Source organism: Protopterus annectens, chromosome 7.part0 (assembly GCF_019279795.1).
Source record: "Protopterus annectens isolate FY-2018-M chromosome 7.part0, PAN1.0, whole genome shotgun sequence".
Taxonomy (NCBI): domain Eukaryota; kingdom Metazoa; phylum Chordata; order Ceratodontiformes; family Protopteridae; genus Protopterus; species Protopterus annectens.
In genome coordinates, this window is record NC_056739.1 from 1481903667 (window position 1) to 1481918189 (window position 14523).

Consider the following 14523-nt stretch of genomic DNA (forward strand, 5'->3'; position numbering starts at 1 on the left):
CATCTACTCTGTTCAGCCAGAAACTACTTTCTCCGTCTAGCTCCCCGGCTGGGGATCACTATCAACATAGAGAAGTCGTCTCTTACTCAGACTCAGATTATAGACTTTATAGGGGCCAGATTGGACACAAACAAGCTCCTAGCTTTCTTGACCACAGACCGGCTACTATCCCTGGGGCTACATGTGCAGGCCATTCTACAATCTCCAGCTCCCCCGGCGGAATTGGTCCTGAGGGCTCTTGGCTCGATGGCGGCAGCGTTCAACCTATTGCCAATGGCATATTTGAACATGAGGGTCTTATAATGGACCCTCCAGGTCCAGTGGTCCCTTCTTCACTACCTTCTGAGCCATCCCATTCCCCTCAGCAGGGCCTGCAAGTGGGCCCTCCTATGGTGGCTCCAATCTCCAGACCTTCAGCAAGGACGCCCCTTTTCTATGACCCCTCCTGTAGCCATGGTGACCACTGACACCTCCCGTCTAGGGTTGGGGGGGGCATTGTTCGGGCAGGACAGTCCAAGGTACGTGGGACCTCATGGAGACCTCACTGCTTTTCAACGTCCTAGATATGAGGACAGTGCTGTTAGCGTTGCAAGCACTTCAGGACCTTCTTCCCGTAGGAAGAATTGCGATTCAGACGGACATGTCAGTTGTCTGGTACATCAGCAAGCAAGGGGGAACCAGGTCTTACCCACTCTTTCAAGAGGCCATAGTTTGGGAATGGGCTGTCTCCACCAACTTCTTTCTCATAGCAACGCACATTCCGGGACGGTCCAACATCCTAGCGGACAAACTAAGTCGCACCATCCTGTTACCATACGAGTGGTCTCTGAATCCCGAGATAGCGAATCGGGTCTTCGCCAAATGGGGTCAACCCTGTTGCGATCTCTTTGCCTCTCCCTCGAACACAAAATGTTACGACTACTTCACTCTCATTTCCCCCTCCGGGGAACCCCCGAGAGACGCTCTGGTGCATGCTTGGCCTCCCGGTCTTCTTTATGCTTACCCTCCTCTTCCTCTAATGCTGGTTTCTTCAGAAAGCCAGTCGGTTGGGGAGCAGGATAATCCTCATTGCCCCGTTTTGGCCTCGTCAAACCTGGTTCCCTTACCTTTGGTCTTATCTCGTGAATCCTCCTTGGATTCTGGATCCCCGTCCGGATCTAATATCCCACCCCCTACATCTCCCAGTCCCAAACCTGGACAACCTCAAGCTCATGGCTTGGCTGCTCCAGTTCCACTCATAGCTAGGACTCTCGGTATCTCTTCCCCAGTTAAAACCATTCTAGTAGCTGCTCACAAGCCTTCTACTCGAAAGATCTATAGCAGCAAATGGAAACGTTTCTCCATCTGGGCGGAACGCAAACATTTGGATCCTTTTACAGCTCCTCTGCCCACTGTATTAGACTTTCTGTCAGGACAGTTTCATCAAGGAGCTAGTTCCTCCACAGTCAAGGTCCAACTAGCAGCTATCTCTCATTTTCACGTTGGAAATGAATTGGGCCCTTTAATCACCACGAAATTGTGTAAGACCTTTTTGAAGGGCACCTTTTTGCTCAGACCCCCAGTGAAGGAGGTGGTCCCTCCTTTGGATTTAACGTTGGTGCTTCAGGCCTTGACAGCTCCCCCTTTTGAGCCTGCAGTCTCCATAGATCTTAAATTCTTATCATGGAAAACTGCCTTTCTTGTCGCTATCACCTCGGCTCGAAGGGTCTCTGAACTACAGGCCTATGTGTAAAACCCCCTTACTTGACCTTTCACAAGGATAGAGTTTACCTCAGGACCAATCCATCCTTTCTTACCAAGGTTGCCTCTGAGTCAAATATTAACCAGTCCATCAACTTGCCGGTCTTTTTTCCTAACTACCATAACAAAGGGGAATACAAATTACATTCATTGGATGTACATAGATAACTTCACTTCTACATCCACATGACATCTGGTCATAGGAAATCCGACCAGTTGTTCGTCTCCTTTGCCAAATTTAACTTTGGTAAACCTGTATCAAAAGTCACACACTCTAGATGGATTTCACAGTGCACCCTTTTAGCATACGACAGTTCGGGCAGGCCCGCACCTCAAGGAGTCCATGCCCACTCTACTCGATCTATGTCTACCTCTGCGGCTTTCAGAGCTAGAGTTTCTTTGGATGATATTTGCTCGGCAGCCACTTGGGCTTCATCTCATACTTTTATCAATCACTACAAATTGGACATTATCTCCAGAGGGAGAGCATCCTTTGGCTCTGCAGTGGTCCGGAACATCCTTCCATAAAGGCCGCCCAAGGTTCAGGTAGCTGGGGACTCTGTCCAAAGGTTGCTGCACAAATGAAGTTAACTACTTCAGATTAAGAAGTTATGTACTCACCATAACGTTCCATCTGAGTAGGTAAACTTCATTTGTCAGCAACCGTCCCTCCCTCCTGCCCACTCACTTGCAAATGTTCTCATACTCTGGTCCATGGGTTTTACCCATTTATCTTGGGATTAGTCATTGCTAGCAGTTTTCTGCTGTTGGGCAAACTTGATCTGAGGTCAGTCAGGGTTGGCAGGGGATTATGGATAGGGGGAGGAGCTTGGAGCTCGGATCTAAAGCTGTTGAAAACTGCCGGCTCTGATCCAATTCCCAAAGGTTGCTGACAAATGAAGTTTACCTACTCAGATGGAACGTTATGGTGAGTACATAACTTCTTATTTTGGCAGATTAGAACTGCAGCTCACATTTATCCAGGGTTAAATGAATATGCTTCAGTGAAAAGTATTCTTAAAAATCTTGCCTTTAGAAGATAGTGGTGGTAATTTGAAATTGACGTCCTTTGGTTATTGGTACATAATTTGGGGTTTGTGTCATTAGTTGTAAGTAACAGTTTGCGTATGGGACTCTAAAGTAGGTTATTTCATGATTTTTAAGTTACATCTATTTATTTATTATTTTTTGTATAATTATATATATATATTTATTTATTTACAATATATTATTGTATATATACACCCATTTGGGTGCCCGATAGTATGGATTTTTCACGATTCAGTTTATTAGCTGCTGGGTTTATAATAACATTGTTTTAATTTGCAACTATTACGAAATAGTTTTTTAATAACTTTAGTAGAGTGTTGCTGTTTTTAAGTTTAAAATGCAACTTTGATGTCTTTTTAAGTTTATGGTTACTACTTTTTATATTTATATATTTAAGATGTGGTTAGTAATGAAGTCGACCTGGTATGGGCTTGTGTTGCCATACAATATGCCCATACTGAAGGGTGGCTGTCAGGCTCCTTTAAGGGAATTTTTTTAAGTTTATTGATTTCTTAATAGAATTATTGTTGTAGCACTGCTTTTATATAAGGGTGCTTAATTAGTTTGTTTTTTGTCTGCTGGAGAGGCATCGACCTACTCCGAAAGCGCTAAATAAATAGTTTGGAATGTTACTGTTGTGACTGCTCACTCTCTTTCGCCTTTTGTGGTTTTTGGAAAGTTTATTTTTTGTTTCTTGGTTGTTTTCATCTCTTGCACTCAGTGATAGCTTAGCACAGTGCCAATGGCATCCATATTTACCCCCTCTAGATGATTGCCGTGTACAATCTCAAACTCCAGAAGTGATGAAGGGAAACCTAAATTATTAGGCTGTGCAGTGCCTGGATAGACTAAAGGTTGCTCTCGAGTAAAAATCTAAGAATTGTTCACAAAGATGGACAGAGGTTAGACATTTTTTTACATTAACACCTGCAGAGCCTTTTTTCCCCCTCTTCAGAAGGTAGTCTGACAGTATTTTTCACGTCCTGGCAAAGTAGACAGCCAGGCAGGTCATTAACATTCTAGGCCTTGTGGCTTTACTCATCCTCATGGTACAACATAACCAGTTCTACATGAGGAAGCACCTACAGTGATTCTGGGAGCATTTAGTGAGAGTGCTCGGAACTACTGTGCAACAAACAAGTTGTGCTCCAGAGAGCACCTCTCTTGCAACCTTCGGCAGAAGTTGCTTTCCCTGTTGACTGGAGATGTCTCTTTTTTATGCTTTTTCCTTCACTTCATTGATTACCAGGGTAACCTAAAGTTTATTACTCCTGTCTGGCGAAGGCGACACTGATTGTTCATTGTATTGTACACTATTACAGTATTGACTTTCAGAATTCCTATTTACAGTAGTCCAATGGCTGGCCTGACTTGTAGAGCTCTTTATTGTTTTCTTGGTCTGGTAGATTGCATCCCACATATGCAAGGATGCTGGTGGTATAAAGGAGTGATGGCTGGCATTGTCTTCATATCTTTATTGCTGCAGGTAGGACAGGCTGAAACTTTAGATGTGAAGTTGTTCTATCTCTCCTTCATTCTCACTGATGGGTTTGAAGCCGATCCTCTGCTCTGACTCGGCCAAATGCTAAAGCTTTAGGTCTTCAACCAGCTCATGGCCTATTCCCTATCCTATGATGCACTGGTGCTTCCCTCAGATCTCGTTTGCCGCCGCAGCAGATTGGGCGTTTCAGCAGCTCTGGCCATTGTAAGTATTTTTCTAGTTTTAGTACATTTTTCGACAATTTCCTTTTCTATGTAGTAAGTTTAAACTAATTAGTTGAGAGATTTGCAAATAGTGTTCCTTTCTCTTTCTCTCCTTTGTGGCCATTTTTATTAGGCCTGGTTTAACTCCCTTTCCCCTTCTAAGTGTTGATAGTTTAGTTTATAGTAAATTGCTACAGTTTAGATTTCTTACAATATATATAACAATGTGTGGTGTGTTAGTTTGATTACCTGTATTATAACAGACTTAAGTATCTTTTTGTGAGCCCATTTTTTATTTAGAGCGGTTTCTTCCTTAATATAGCCTGTTTAAATTAGGCTTTAGTAGTTTCATAGTATTTCTAGTCTGGTGTCTTGTTGTTCTTGGGTAGATACTGTGTGGATATTGGTTTTTGTAGAATTGCAGTCATGTCCCAGGAGAAATCAAAGTCTGGTTTAAAAAAATGCCCCAAGTGTGGACAAAAGATGTCCATCACTGATGGACACTGACTGTATATATTGTTTGTGGGAGATTCACCTCCAAGCAAATTGCTCCATATGCCACTCGTTCAGTACCAGAGTGCTGCAAGAGAGAAAAAGTAAACAGATTGCTAGAGGACTGGTGAAGTCTGCTTTTCAAGACTCCTTAGATAAGGACAGTACCAAAGATAGACATTCAAAATCTTCAAAGACTACTACTGGATTGGAGCCGAAGAAAAGCTCATAGACTCCAAAAAAAATCAGACAGACCATCTACCTTGGCACCACAAGGTTTGGAGCAGACACTTGCGCTTGTTGGTAGGAGCTGATCTCTGGTTTTGGAGCCTGTTTCTCATACCCTTAGGTCGCCTATTTTACAATCAGTGGCTTCTTCCATAGCTTTTTCTTGGTCCTCAAGGCTCTCTGATAAAGATGTGGATCGTGTGGTGCAGAGGCTTCTACAGACACCAGCACCAACAAAAATTGTCAAGGCCGACCCTTAGGGCTTCAAGCCTGACTGAGACCCAGTCCGTTACTTCTGTTCCTCCTCCAATCCAACTCAAGGTTTTGGAGCCAGGGTGTTCGGAGCTGATCGTGGAACTGCCGGAGCTGACACCTGTTCTAGGTCTGGCTGTTCCAACTACTGACTTCCTCGGTGCCAACCTTGGAGTTTAGGAGCTGACACTCCAGTCAGGTCTGGGGAGGATAGTCGGACTGACCTCTCTGTTCCGACTTAACCTCTCGGGGTTTCGGCGCAGCTGAGCTCGGTCCTTATCTTGGGCTCTGATTTGCACTGCTCCGGTGCCGGGGAGTTCACCTGACCCTTCAGATTTAGGGTAGGCACCCACATCAGAACCAGCAACCTCCTCGCCCAAAGTGCCTGTGTCTACCTCTGCTTCACTGGTCCCTCAAAAGCGTAGAGACCCAGAGTCTCAGGTCGCCCCATTGGGTGAGCCCTCCTTTTCCAAGACCTCACCAGAAGCTCCCACTGAGGAGGTTCCCAGGAAGAGACTTTGCAAGAGAAAGCATCTGGACTTCCCACAGGAATCAGTCACGTCAGATACTGATTTAGATGAGTCAGAAGGGTCCCTCTCCATCTCTTTCGGGGATATCTTGGAAATTCTCAAACAGTGGGGTGGCTGGAAGCCCATTAACCCTACTGATGATGAGTCAGTTCTCCTGAAGGCTTTTGGGTCTCAAACTTCTACCTCTTGGGTGTGTCTGCCTTTTGATGAGCTGATGGAACCAGTGTCTCAAAAGGTGTGGGAGTCCCCGGATACCATGGAACCTGTCCATCGGAGGCCTAACATTTATGACCCTCACCCCCAGGACAAGGCTTTCCTAACCAAAGGAGTACCTGTTGATGCTATGCTGGCGGCAGCCACCAAGGAGGAGTTGTCAGAGACCTCTACATCTGTTCACCCTCCTAACAGGAATTCTGGTATCATGAACAGATATGGAAAGCACATGTTTAGTTCAGTGGCCTTTGCTGTTTGATCCCTGAACTATCTCACACATTTTACCAGACTACACAGATATCTTCTTAAGGAGCTGGGAGATGCTGTACAGGGTGCATAGGTGCAGGAGTTTCAGATGAAGTAACTTCCAAGCTTGCTGCCCTAAATTCCCTTGTAAACTCTTCCATGTGTCTGATCTTGTTACGCAGCTGATGGAATGAGCTGGGCAGCGGTTACAGGAATTGCTCTTAGCAGGCGCTCCTGGATGCACTTAAGTTCTTTGCGGAGCCCTTTAAGTCATCCTTTAACACTCCTTTCAATGGCTCGACCCTTTTTGGACCCAAAGTGAAGGAAACGCTTACCAGGAGTGAGCAGGGCGGAAAGACTCTTGTCTGCCCTCGGAGACTGTTTTTCCACCCCTACCAGACCTTACCCCAGAGGTCAGAAGGCAGGGAAGATGTGGTTCCGTAAAACTCAAGGAGCTTTCCAGGGCACTCATGGTGAAACCCCCTCTAGAGGCAGAGGAGGGGGTAATAATGGAAGACTGCGTCCATGTGACAGAGGGGGTCTGCAGAATCAGGGCAACAGATATCAGTTCTTTGGAAAGCCCCATCAGCTCTCCTGAAAGGACGCCCATGTTCACTCCTGAAAGGAGCCCCACCTGTCCATCTCTGGAGGCAGTTGGGGGATGCTTATCTTTGTACCCAGACACCTGACAAAAAAATAAAACATCGCTGGGTATAAAGCATCATATCCAGAGGATACTCCATTCCCTTTGCCACCCCACCCCCTCTTGTAAGGAAAATCCTGGATGTTCCACCCAGTCACAGGAATAAGCAACCATAGAGATTCAAAGGTTGCTAGAAAAGAGTCATCCAGTCAGTCCTGGCAGACCAGAGGGGATCCAGAACTTATTCAAGACTCTCTTTAGTTCCAAAGAAAACAGGGGACTGGAGACCTGTTTTGGATCTCAGCAGACTAAACAAATCTGTCAAAAAGACAAAGTTCCGGATGGTCACGCTACATTTGATACTTCCCTTTCTTGGAAAAGACAATTGGATGTGCTTGATAGCTCTCCAAGATGCGTACTAAAAATCAAAATGGCCAGACCATTCAGAGATCATCTGCGCTTTTGGCTGGGAGCCAGTCACTACCCTTTTTCGAGGTCTGCCCTTTGGTATCAGTACAGCCCCCCAGAGTGTTCACCAAATGCATGGCAGTAGTCATGGCTCACCTGAGACGTTTAGGATTCCAGGCGTTTCCACACCTAAACGACTGGCTCCTCACTGCCAACAGCAGGCATCAACTCATAAAAACACGGGACACAACCTTAAACCTCTGCAGTCAGTTGGATTACGATAAATTCAGAAAAATCTGCCTTGTCGCCATCCAAATGTATTGTCTTTATAGGAGCAGATATACATACCATTTCCATGACCATAAAACTTCCACCAGAAAGGGTTTGTGTTCTGTGAAAACAGGTCCTGAATCTTCTATCAAAAGAAAAAGCCCCGGTTACAGTGGTGCTCAAACTGTTGGGGACAATGATGGTAGCACTCATTGCGATTCCTTTAGGTCAAATGCATATGCGTATACTGCAATGGCTTCTGTTCACTCAATGGTCCTCTGAAGAACTTCTGATGTCACATCAAATTGTGATGACAAACTCATGCAGGAACGACCTTCGCTGGTGGCTGACATCTTAAGTAATAGGTCATCCCTTTGTTCTATCTACTTCCATTGCCACTGTGACCACGGACGACTCCCTGATAGGGTGGTGGGGGCATTATCAGGGGAGAACAGCCCCAAGGCACATGGAAAGAACACAATACTCACCTGCATGTCAATGTCCTTGATATGAGAGCGGTATTTCTAGAGTTGCAGTCCTTTCAAGACTCCCTTCCTGTAGCTACTATTGCAATTCAGGCGGACAGCATGTCGGTGGTCTGGTACATAAACAAGGAGGAACCAGATCTTACCCCCTATGTCGAGAGCCCTGAGAGTATGGCAATGGGCAACTTCCACCCTGCTCTTTCTGATAGCAACGCACATCCCGGAGAAGTCCAGTGTGATAGCAGACAAATTAAGCAGAGTAATTCTATTGCTTCACGAGTGGTCCCTGAAACAAGAAGTGGCGGAAAGGATATTCCGTAGATCGGGACAGCCTTGCTGCGACCTCTTTGCAACCCCAACGAACACAAAATGCAGCAGCTATTTTGCCCTAATCCCCCTTAAAGAAAATTCCCCAAGGGACGCGCTTGTACGCAGTTGGCCCCCGGGTCTCCTTTATGCCTTTCCACTGATACCCAAAGTTTTACAGAAAGCAAAGACTGTGGGAAGAGCCATCATTTTAATAGCCCTATACTGGCCTCGTCAGATTTGGTTCCCCTTTCTTCAGCCTCATCTATTGGGAAGAACCTTGGATCCTGGACCCAGTTCCAGATGATCTGATTCGTTCATCAGGGGTTCTTCATCTGCACTTCACACCCTCAAATTGACAGCTCCAGTTCCAAGAATAGCCAGGTTTCAAAATCTCTCAACTGCAGCTCAGCACATCATATCCTCCCATAAATCATTTACCAGGAAGTTATACCTTAGTAAATGGAAAAGATTTTCTATGTGGGCATCTCAAAACAATATTGACCCATATCTAGCTTCAGTTTAATCCATTTTAGAGTTTTTGACCAAACTTTTCAATGAAGAGGCAGCTGCTGCAAATATTAGGGTTCAATTAGCAGCAATTTCTAATTTTCACCTTGGTGATCAAGGGTCTAATATGTCCCATACACACCCTAAAGCTTTTCTTAAGGGCACCGCTCATTTGAGACCCACCTCCCATTAGGTCCCCAAGTTACACCATTGAATCTAAATTTTGTGCTTTCTCAAATCATTTTACCCCAATTTGAACCGGCCTCATCTTGTGACCCGAAATCTGTCATGGAAAACCATTTTTCTAGTAGCTATTACTTCAGCTCGGAGGGTTTGAGTTACAGGCTTTGTCCATTAAACATCCATATTTAATATTTCATAATGACAGAGTTTCACTTAAGACAAATCCATCTTTTTTACTAAGGTTTGTTCAGAGACTAATCTCAGAGTACAGAATTACCTGTTTTATTCTCTATCGATACTAATAAGGTGGAACATATGCTGCACAAGCTTGACGTCCACAGACAGCTTGGATTCTATTTACACAGGACTAAGGACTTCAAAAAATCAGAACTGCTTTTTGTTTCATTTTCAGAGTCAAAGAAAGGTGCTCCAGTGGTTAAAAACCACCTTGTCAAAATGGTTGTCGGATTGCATCTCTTTTACATACAATTCTGTTCATTCACCATTACATCAAAAAAAAGCCCCCCTCAACTAGAGCTGTTTCCACATCTTCAGCCTTTCTGGCCAAATTACCAAATAGATTCCATTTGTGTAGCAGCCACATGGTCTAGACATCATACCTTCATCACTCATTACAAATTGGACAGGGCCTGCTATGGTTTCACTGTCCTGAGGAATATATTCCCGTGAACCACCTGAGAAAGATGGTGCTTGGGACGCTAGCCCCTCAGTGAGAATGAAGGCGAGATAGAACAACTTCACATAAAGAAGTTGTGTACTCACCATAACGTTCCATGTGAGTTGTTCATCTCGCTTTCATTCTGACGTCCCACCCTCCAACCCCCTACCAATTTCTTGTGGACAGAGAAGTTGAAAAGTCTGGGTTGCCTTAAGTCCTTATCTAGTTTATCCTTGGATACTGTTTTTGGGGGGAACTTATCTAGTCAGCTTAGTTGGCACCAAACAAGATCTGAGGGAAGCACCAGTGGATCATGGGATAAGGGAGTAGGCCACGAGCTGGTTGAAGACCTCGAGCCTTTGCATTTGGCCGAGTCAGAGCAGAGGATCAACTCCGACCCCATCAGTGAGAATGAAGGCGAGATGAACAAATCACATGGAACATTATGGTGAGTACATAACTTTTTACATTTTCAGTTTGTTTGGCTTTGTGTTGCAGATAGACCCTGTTTTTTGGCCAGCCCTGCCTCCATATATTTAGTGCAACAGGTTGGACAGTCTGAACCTTGAGTTGCATCTTCAGTTTGTTTTGGCTTTGAGTTTCAGATAAAGACCCTTTTGGAGGGTGGATCATATTCTTTGAGGAATTTCTGTATTAGTAGCTCTAGATATGTTTCTAAGATTATTGTATTAGCTGCAGAAAATTGATCCCTTACAAAGATTTTCACAACTTGTATTTTGTTTGCTGGGCATATAGAACTGTTTCCAGTTGTAGCCAGTTTGCTTCATTTAGTTAAAGAACCTTAAAGCCTGGGGTAGTATCCTTCCAGAAGTATGTCTGAAGAGGGCAAGCATTTTGTCCTCTTCTACTGTAATATACTTTTTCTCTGCCTATGCACAAAAGAAGCACTTTGAGAACTGCCCAAGTGAGAAGGAAATACTTGGAAGCTTATGACATCACATCTGAGTCGGATTGTCCCCCAAAAGCTCAAACACCAGCGTCAGTGAGGCACCTTCTCAGCCCCTGTTTGGCATCCATCACCTACTGGAGCAACTGGCTTGACCCCTCTGGAGCTGCCATGCTGTTGGCCTAGAGCACAGAGCACATCCTTATGAGCTTGAAAACCTGTTGCTGTTTGGTCCTCAGGCCTCTGAAATGTGGAGGAGTGTAGTGTGTCTGCCTGCTGGCCAATGTTTCCAAAGTAGACAACACAGACAGACGTAAGGTAAAGGTGCTGAAACCAAAAATAGATGCCAGCTAACTTGCCTTTCCCTAGGCTGAGTGGGCCTTTCACTGCATCACTACCTTATCCACAAAATATTTTCAAGTTGTCCCCAGGTTTTGTGGGGTTCTGAAGTCCAAACAGCTTCATAAAAATATTTAGTATCTGGGATTTCCTTGGTAAAAAGAAAAGGAGCCCTCTCCCCAGAGCATTAGGGTACCCAAGACTCTGATGGAAGCATTTGCTTATGTTGACCAATTGTCTTCCTTTTTTTCTCTAGCAGGCACACTGATAACAGCTTTTCCTCTGCTTAAGTTCCCGAATCAGTCTCATTTAGGGCATCCCCTTCAGTGACTAGAGACCTTTATGGGAAGCCAAGGAATTCTCTCATGTCAGAAATGGTTAGTGTTTATTTCGCAGACACAAGTTACAGGGTTTGATTCTCGCCTTTAGAAGTTAAATTTTCTAGGCTTAAAATAACCCACAATGACAGCTAGGCTAGTTCTTGGCTATGAATCTGTGGTACAGGGATTTTATGGGCCTGCGTTACTCTAAACCTTTGGCCATTCTTCCAAGTGTAGATGTCCTAGAGTGCGCATCCAGTAGTGCATTTTTGCCACCAGATTCTCAACCCCTCCCTACATTCCTAGGAAGCCAGAGTAATTTTGTATAGTTTAAAACTCCCACAAGCACCTGTACACGAATCCTGTGGCTGATCTTGCAGTGGTGTTTTTGGATTCCTTCCAGCATGGGGTCTCTAATCTTGCTGTTTAAATGAACATGTTATTCCCAGTGACTGGGAGAGCAGAATTCTTGACCACTTTGGGGAACAAGATGCGTTACTCAGCTGAGCTGTCAGGACCCTAAACTGCCAGTTGCACATGCTACAGATGTCCTTCAAGGATGCATCTGCAGTCCTTACAAATGGGTTGTCCTGTCGTCAGGCAGCCCTTCGGTCGGCCGGATTCCAAAGTCTGGGTCCGGCTTCGGCTGGTGTCGCACTTCACCCGACGTCATAGCTGCAGTTCTTCGGGTATAAAGGCATCAGCCGACGCCATTTTCCTCAGTCTTTCTTGCCGCGTGGCGCCCGAAGCAGAAGCTGTTCTCAAGTGCCGGTCGGTCAGAACCAGAGATTACTACTACCGAATACTACTTCGAAGACTTCTAAAAAACGAAGTACCCCGTTGGGGACTCTTTCTTGCCTCAGCCGATGTCAGAAAAAGTGAATAACTGTTTAACTTGTGGGAAACAAATACCTCATAAAGATTTCCACTCTTACTGCTTACCTTGTTTAGGCCCAGACCACGACATAGCAGCTTGTCTAGCCTGTGCTTCTTTTAACCGACGGACGCTTAGACGTCGGTCGGAATTTGCTGAGCAGTTTTTGGCTCTGATTTTGCTTATATTATGCCGTCGGATTTTCCGACTTCACAAATAACCAAAAAACGCAGGGAAAAGGACCGACACTCGCAGTCCGCTGTTTCGGCCAAAACCGCGGTTAAGCCTACCACGAGTGTCTCTGTTTCGGCTGAAACCGAGCAAGCGGTTCTTCCCCCAGCCGAAAGCATGCCTTCTACCGAGGCCTCTTCTAACCTGGTGGAATCGGCTTCTGAAATCCAACCTGCAGTTGCGGTTTCTCAGGAATTATCTGACACTATTCCCTTGGATATTTCAACCCCTGCACGTGGAGCTGCTAGGCCTCCTGCAGCCATGTCTATTAAGGCCTTTGCCAGGGCTAAAGCAGCTAAAGCTTCAAAAACTGTGCCTGTTAAGCCCCCCTCTCACAGGCCCAGCTCCAGTTCCCATATGCTTTCTCTGGCAGAGGATCTCATTTCTTTAATTCGTGGATCCCAGCCTCATCCAGACAGGGCCTCTCATCCACCTCCAGAGAAGAGGCCTAGAGCAGAGCCCCCAGCGCCAGTATCCACAGATGATTCCTCTGATGGCTCAGAAAATACAGACCCTCCTGAGGCTCCTTACTCCCCTTACGAAGACTCTGATGCTGAAGAGTCCATCCCTTCTGCCTCTCCACCTGAGGAATTTTCCTTTGGGGAAACCTTGCATGCTATGAGGGAACAATTTCAGTGGCAGGGCCAAGATTTCTCAGACTCCAGGAAAAGGCTTAGAACCTTTTTACATTTGCCACAGCATAGGCCTTTAGCTATACCTCCAGTTCTTTCTGTTGTAGATGATGCATTTAATGATGCTTGCACTGCCCCTGATTCATTACCTCCGGCCCCTGCTAAGCCCGATAGGTTCTACAGGGTCCCGGACACTCATCACCATTTATACAAGGCTCCTTTTGCAGATCCCGAGACTATCTCCCAGGGGCCTAAGGCTGTAGCAACTACATCTGCTAAAAACCCCCTCCCCTCTGAAAGGGAATCCAGGTCCTTAGAGAGATGGGGTAAAAAAGTTTACACTTCTGCTACTCTGTCAGCTAGGGCTTTGAACTGTCAATTTCATATGATTCAATATCAAGAATTTATGCTAGACCAGTTAACTAAAAAACTGTCCTCTGATGAATCTTTAGATAAGAAATATGTTCAGGAAATGGTACATAACATACAGCAAGTCAGTAACCATTCTTTAAAGTGTGGCTATGATGCACTAGAGGCTTCCTTTAGATCAGCCATGACTGGCACAGTTATCAGAAGGCATGCATGGTTGAAAGAGCAGGCCTTACCGGACCATGTCAAATCAAAACTTTTAGATGCACCCATGGACAAAGTCAATTTATTTGGTTCTCCTGCACAGCAGGTACTGAAAAAGATGGAAGAGAAGGCGAAATCTGTACAAACAGTGAAAGATTTCTTACAGGTTCAACCTCCAAGGTTTAGCAGGAACTGGCCCTCCAAGAATTGGTCCTTTCCGGACTCCTCTAAAGCACAGAGAGGCAGGAATAGGCGTTCGAGGCAGAAACCAATCCAGGGGTGCCTACAGGGGACTCCAGTGGCAGGGTAACAACCAGCGAGGCACAGACGCAGCCACCACCACTACAACAACACAATCACAGTGACTTGGCTGTGGCACCGCCTACCAGGGAACAACTGGAAGCACCCTTAGGCGGAAAGCTAGCCTTATTTTCAAAGAACTGGCATTGCATCACAAGGGAAAAATGGATTTTGCAAACTATAGACCAAGGTTACAGGTTCCATTTCCATACTCTACCAGGAAAGAGAGGAATGCCAAACCTACCACCTACTCAAAGGGCAGAAGCTCTAAAGCAAATATCTCAATTATTAAGAATGAGAGCTGTGGAAAAGGTACCATCTATGGAACAAGGAAAGGGATTTTACTCCAGACTCTTCCTGGTACCAAGAAAAGAGAGCAAATGGAGGCCTATTCTCGACTTGTCCGCT

General features: G+C 45.3%; 1 protein-coding gene across 2 annotated transcripts in view; it reads left to right on the forward strand.

The window, feature by feature from the left end:
• Nucleotides 1-14523, forward strand: part of SETD5 (SET domain containing 5) — a 2687190-nt gene that overhangs the window by 415610 nt on the left and 2257057 nt on the right. The gene's annotated exons all lie outside the window — the stretch shown is intronic.